Here is a 7,114-nt window from a genome sequence, read left to right as displayed (position 1 = left end):
GTGGCACTCTAGGGTCAATAGAAGCTCAAATCAACCCAACTTGTTGCTGCTATTTATTTTAGGAGCGCTTCCAATAATATGGCTTAGTAGTACTAATACTTGTTTTGTGCATCTTAAACAGCAAGGGGAAAAAAGAAAGCTATCACTGCCACATAGCTTGCTCTGTTCTGTGTACAGAGAAAACATGGAGGGAAAAGATGGAGAAATCAGCAATATTATGTGTTTTTCAAATTTAGAAGTTTACCCCCTTGTTGAATTACAGTGTAAACTGTTGCGTCTCCAGCATCACCCTCTGATATTGTGAAACAAAAATCTGGAGCAAAGTTTCCTGCCTCTGCTTTGCCAATCATCAAAATCCCAAACTGGTTCAAGAATAAGCATCACTCATAACAAAAACAGGACATATCAGCAAATCATCACCACCACAAAGGATGAGATTGCACCCTTTGTGGCTGGAATCCAAATCGTCTGAAATTTTAAGTTCAGTTGCCTCTTCTCTGCAATTTTGACACAACCTTTGTGGGAGCCACTGAGGTATAGGCCAATGAGGAACTGAAAGATTCAACCCTCAAAAGTGTGTTGCAACATTCAGCCCTGACAGGGAGAAGTTGGGGAGTCACGAATGACAGCGATTCAGGAGTTGCAACACTCTGTACCAGAGGGCACATACATTGTTTGTGTATTCACAAGGGGGAATTTGGCATCTGGAGGTAGCAAAGCACAAGATGGGCAAATCTTCATTGGCCACAAGAATCCAGGCAGCGGTTTTGAAACCTGCTTTATTGTGAAAGCTGGATAGGTAGATGGGAGAGTAACTATCTGAATAAGAAACTAAAAATTAGTAAAAAACACACTAACTAAAATGCACAAATGTCTACCATTAAAACAGCTATTGTTAGGAGCTTAAGTAAGGAGAAGCAGGTTGGGTAATAGCTATTTAAAACATGCTCAATTTTTGGGTATTTCATTTGAACTCACCTGGAGCAGCACACCTCACTCAGCGTTTCAGGAGCAAGATGTTAATCCGTGGCTGATTAAACTATTATAATTGTGCCTCCTCTCAATCCATTAATTGTTTGTTCTTGGGCCTGAAGCTCTGCCAAAAGTCTCACAAGCCTGCACAATGTTCCTGGTTTTGTATTTAGTTAAACCCACTATCCGAACTTGAGATCTGAACATTTCAAACAAACACTTCCCTAATGCAATACATGTGCCATTGGAGAAGAGCTTAGGATAGGATGTCTACTGTACGGGATTCCCCACCCACTAAATATTCATTTTCAGACTCTGCATGGGGTCCTGCATTGAACTTTGCTAACAATACCCTGATAGTGAGAACTAAATCCCACATTCTTCAGAGAACCCACTCAGGGCGGAACTAAAATCTGTGTCCCCAAGCCTGTTTTACCTTCATAATGCTAATGCAGGGGTTGGGGTGCATTTGTAGAAAATTAGTGCTGGAGGTGGTGCTTAACCTCTATTCCTCAGTTCTACCCCCCAATGTTAAATATGTTTCTTCCACAGCCAGCCTCTGAAACCAGAAGCAAGTCTGCTGGTGGGGTGGGGTAGGTGGTAGAGAGAGGAAGGAAGTGCCCATGGAGAGGTAATTGCTTAGGTTAAGTGCCTCTCACCCTGTGCACAGCTAGTGCATAGATCTTTCCTTCAAAGTGCCTCCTTCGCATTCATGTTATCTTGGCAAATGTTTGTTTTGGAACACATTTGCCAAGAGAACATCTAGTTCCAACCTTAGACAGGCATTGCAGTGATTTAAATCGGAAATAATACAACAAATGCAATTGTACAAATATTACATGCAAAGGTAAACGGTGTGTAAAAATTGAAGCTACAAATATTGGGGGTATTTGTGTGTAGGAAACACTGATCACTTATGCCAAATTTTAGAAAGACATATGTCTCGACTTACCTCTACACAATTCAATTCAAGGCTTGGACTGTAGGTTTAGGTCTATTTTCTTTGCTAAGCAAAATAAACTATTTGCAGTTAGCAGACATGTGAAGAAACAAGTACACAGATAACTACTCAAATGTAGAATGATTTTGCCTATGCTTCGCTGCAATGGAGCTGATATTTGCCCCTCTCTGCATAAATGTAGCCATTTTTTATTTATTTTTTGCCTGGGGTCATTTGAGATTTTTGTGGGACTTGCTTTAGCTCCATCCCTTTAATAACTACATTTCCTTCTCCCTTTATGATGCCTGGTTAGATCCATTTCTTTTCCTTTTAGTCTTCCCAGAACCTTCTCAAAACTTTACTTGAAAGTTGGTCTTCTTCAGTAAAGATCAAAACATCTGATTCTCACAAAGGTTTGCAATAACCAGTGTGCAGATGTCATGAAAGAGAATCTTACACAACAAATTGCTCTAGATAATCACCCCTTTGGCTGCTGCTGCTGCTTCTCTCCTCAAAATGAACACATCCTAGGAAATTCTCTTAAATGTGGCTTCAAAAAGGACTAATTATTTTATGACTGAGCCTAGAATAGGGAGGATGTGGTCTGCAGTGGAGAGAAGGAAGGCTGTGGTTGAGGTCTTACAAACCCAAGTGCCCTTGTACAGTAGCAAAGTTCACTGGTGAACCAAATGTTCTGATGGAAACACTTTGTTGAGCAATCCATATCCAGATGGATCCAGTATCTCAAACCCAACAGCCAGTTAATTTATGTTGTTGTTGTTTAGTCGTTTAGTCATGTCCGACTCTTTGTGACTCCATGGACCAGAGCACGCCAGGCACTCCTGTCTTCCACTGCCTCCCGCAGTTTGGTCAAACTCATGCTGGTAGCTTCGAGAACACTGTCCAACCATCTCGTCCTCTGTCGTCCCCTTCTCCTTGTGCCCTCCATCTTTCCCAACATCAGGGTCTTTCCCAGGGAGTCTTTTCTTCTCATGAGGTGACTCCTGACACCCCTCACTCATGTGCTTACATTTCCATTTTTGTCATTTCCAAAGAACTTTAAGTTGATTTTAAAAGCCCCCCCCCCTTATAGATAATCTTGGCATCTGCAGTGTTGTGTTAGGCTTGGGTATGGGAAGTTCAGGTTCAGACCTCCTCAGCTATGAAGCTTGCTGGGCAGCACTGATAAAGTCATTACTTCTCAGTCCTGTCTCTCATCATTATCAGAAGAGTAAAACACACAACCACCATAAAAAATAACACTTTGAGTGGTTTAAAGGACACAACTAGTGTGACCTGATTTTCTTAAGCTGGTTTTGGTTAAAGTTCCTGACTGCTGTTTTAGCCCTTTATAAAATAAATAGGTAACATAAAAAGGTAAAAATTAAACAAACAAACAACCACACACACACACACACACACACACCATGTGAGCATTCTGAAGCAACATATGGATTTACATAAATCAAAATCAAAATAATTATTCAGGTATTCCAACTCTGGGCTATTTATGAAATTCAGTGCAAGTTTCTATAGAGAACACAAGAGCTCCTGGAACAGACTGAAAATCCATATAGTTTAGCTCCCTGTTTCCTACAGTGGCCAATGAGATGTGTTCTCGAAGCCCATAAGCAGGGCAAAAGACAATTGCTCACTCCTGTTGTTGCTCCCCTGCAACTTGTACTTAGAGGGGTTTTTAGCCATAGTCTCATTTTATTTATTTCACAAAATTAATATACCATGTGTTTGTAAAAACAAAACAAAGTTAAACCTAAAAGCACGTTATGAACAGAATAAAAGAATTAAACCATCAGCAAAAACCATTATCCTCTATTAATTTATGTAACCCCCGTTCCGAAGCCATCTGAAGGAGTGGCCACTACCTCACCTGGTGGCAGTGAGTGCTATAAATTAATTGTGCCTTGTGTCACAAAGTATTTCCTTTGGGCTGTCCTGAATTTTCCTCCAATTGATTTCACTGGAGGAATCTAGAAGTAAATTTTCTCAGGCATGCTTTGGGGACCGCACAGCTCCACATTCGCTTCCTGAGGTCAGAAAATCCCCCCCCTTTTTTTTTTACTCATCTGCAGTCCTGTCTTGCATCTAGCTTTCCCCACACATACTTGCAGGGGAATCTCAGTAGTTTTTGCAATTGCTGAGTTACATAATCTCCAGTCTGGAAAACAACAACCCAGATGACATAGCATGAATCCTCCCCATGAATGTGGCTTAAAGTGACTAAATGGCAGCTAAGAAGTGTCAGATCTGCAGCACTACTCATTTTGTATCCATTTAACTTTTGCCTTGTGGCAAATAGGCTAAAATGTGTGAGTGGAGTGATTTTATGCAAAATCTGTCCATGAGAATCATTCCAAACACAGAATATGGTCTAGCTTGTGCCAGAAGTTTGGAAATTTAGTACAAAACCATATCACTTCTTATTCTTTCCCCTTGCTAGCTAGTTCACCTGTGACCCCAGGGCTTATCTGTAAGTACTAATTCACCTGTCTGGAAATTAAAATTTATGACTTTCTTAAATGCAAAGAACATTGGGTTGAATGTAAGTCTTGACTTTCAGACTTATTATGACAAGTCTGCAACAATCTACCCATTACCTGCTACTATTATGTGAATTTTTTGTGTTCAGGCCAAACTTTCTACCTAGTTAGGAGCACACTATTTGCAAACAACACTTGCTACCTTTTAATTCTTCTCAAAGGATAATCCTCTGCAACCCAAACATTTGTATCATCGAAAGAGGCTGGCCCAGTACAAGGTATCGCTGTACTGTTACATTTATTTATGTTGTCTTTCTCATTGGCTGAGAGCAAGATGGTGATGAGGTTCATACCAAAGAGTTAAATTTGGGATTTGGGATTCCAACAGGGAATGCGAGGATATCTAAAAAGATGCAACTGTTTTATATTTTCAGCTTCCTCTGAAGTTCATGATTTAATGCAGATGTACCGCAGAAACGGTCTCTATCTCACTGCCATGGGTGCAGGCACAAGAGTACATCTCATTTCTTTTTAAAGTGGGATTTTATAATGTTGGAAATATTTGGCTAAGAGTTCAGCTGGGCAAGAAAGGATGGCTGATGATTTTAACACACAACTTCTGCAGATGAACTTGATTGGCAGCTATCTTTCTCCCTGGAAAGAATATGAAGAGTAGGTGGAACTGGAAGCAGTCTGAATAGGCTGTGTGCCCTACACATGTGGGTCCTCCGCTTAGTACAAGAATCTGGAGAACAAGCCTGTGTCAGAGTTCCCAAGCTCTTTGAAGAGCCGCCAGGTCTTGCACATGTTTCCGATTAATACAATCTGAAGACAGCACTGGAGCTGTAGTTTTCTCATGTCAACCTGAGGCTTGGTAAACAAAAAATAAAATAAAAATCTCAAGCCATGCTAGGACCCCATTTCTTTCCTAACTCCAGTGCATTAAAGCTTCAGACTTGGAAGCTGATTTGCATACCTTCCATCAATTTGGAAGATCAATTTAATGCTCCTAAGTATTTTAGGGCATGTTTTCATGGTATCTGCAAGTGAAAATGCCTTTATCCTTGAATATATGAATTTCCTACATTGGTAGCATCTCTTCCTATTATGGCTGCCCTCGCCTCTCCCCCTAATGTTTCCTTTTCATATCACACTTTGTGCACAACTTCCCCTTCTGCAAAAGGCAGCCTTCATTAAGTAAGAAGCTACCAACCCTTCAACAACATAACAAGGAGCCATGCATATATTCATTTTACTTAGCTGTTGAGACAGTGGCTGCTCCAGCCCACCCTCAGATACTCTTTCTTGGCATTCATTACCTGCCACTAGAGGGTGCTGAAAAGCAGTGATTGCTTTGTCTCAGCTCCCCAAGTCAGAAGCTGTCTCAGAGGGCCAAATTAAATGTTGTTACAACCCTAGTGTGGGAGCTGCTGAGAAGCTCTTTCACAAGACTGTGCTCCATGCAGGAAGCCTAATGTTTGAAAAGCACCACCCACTACATGCACCACCCAAACTGTATGCTTAATCCTGTCGAAGGCTGAGCCTTAAAATTTCAACCATTTTACTTTTTCAGCCATGTCCAGGGTCATGTCCCAGATTCAGCTTCAGGGGTTTTGTGACAGCCAGTGAATATTTCCTTGGGCAGGTATTTCTCTTCCTTCCAGTACCTGTCTAGACTACAGGCAGACATGCTAAGCTTACCAGTTTGCTGCTTGAAATGAACTGCCTTTTGCAGTTAAGCATCCTAGCCTGTGATTTCAGTCTGGAAGCTGACAAGCAACCCATTACATGAGCAAGTAAGCATGTCAACAGATTCACTGGCAAGGGATATTGCTGTCTGCTGTACTAAATTTTCTTTATACTTTGGGAATGAGACTAACAAAGCCATAAATGGAATAAAGTGATATTGTTGCTAGGATTTGCTGGTGAGGAAGGGCGCCAACTGGAGTGCCTACCTAAGGGCAGTTACTCTTGAGTAAATGTCTAAGCATGTTGCTTATTATGGCAGGCTGAGAGATGCTTACTGACAAAATAATTCCAGTCTGCTCTTTGCATGTTGTCAGGGCTGCCTCTAGGTCCCAGCTCACAGAGGACCAACGCCAGGCTGATATTATGTACAAAAGTCTTTATTGAAGTATAGTTTCCATTTTAAAGCCAGAACGTGCAACCCTACGTCTAGACTCTAGATCGGCGAAGTCCTATCTGAATCACTTCCCCTTCCGCACCAGTTTAAGATCCTAGCCCTGCTCCACCTTCTGCGCTGCTCTCTCCTCCTCTGGGTCCTCCTGCCCTCTGGGGCATTGCCCTTCCTGGACTCTTCCGACGCTGAGTCGCTTAGCTCCTCCCCTTGCCTCCGGCGTGCTTTAGGACCCGGTTCCCAATCCTCACTCTCTGCTGTCCCGCGCTCCTGTACATTTGAACTTGCTTCTCGCGCCAACCCAGTGACCTTTCTCCTAACCATTACACTGCTTCTATCACTGCTTCCCTCTTCCGTGACACTGGCCGGATCTGACCTCCCCTCCGTTGTACGACTCTCCGAGGAAGTCGTGGTCAGCTCTGCCTCGTCTTCTCTCCCTGGTGGGGGAAGTACTGGTCCCGATGCCTGGGACCCTTCCCCCCCACTCTGCTCTGGTGGGGAAGCTGGTCCTGATCTCCAACTACTACTCTGGGAGTCCCTGCTCCCCCCTTGCTCCTGGGGCGTTCC

The sequence above is a fragment of the Podarcis erhardii genome (assembly GCF_964252035.2).
Source record: "Podarcis erhardii genome assembly, chromosome: 6".
NCBI lineage: Eukaryota > Metazoa > Chordata > Lepidosauria > Squamata > Lacertidae > Podarcis > Podarcis erhardii.
The sequence above is the reverse complement of the archived record's forward strand: the minus strand, read 5'-3'. Positions refer to the sequence as shown.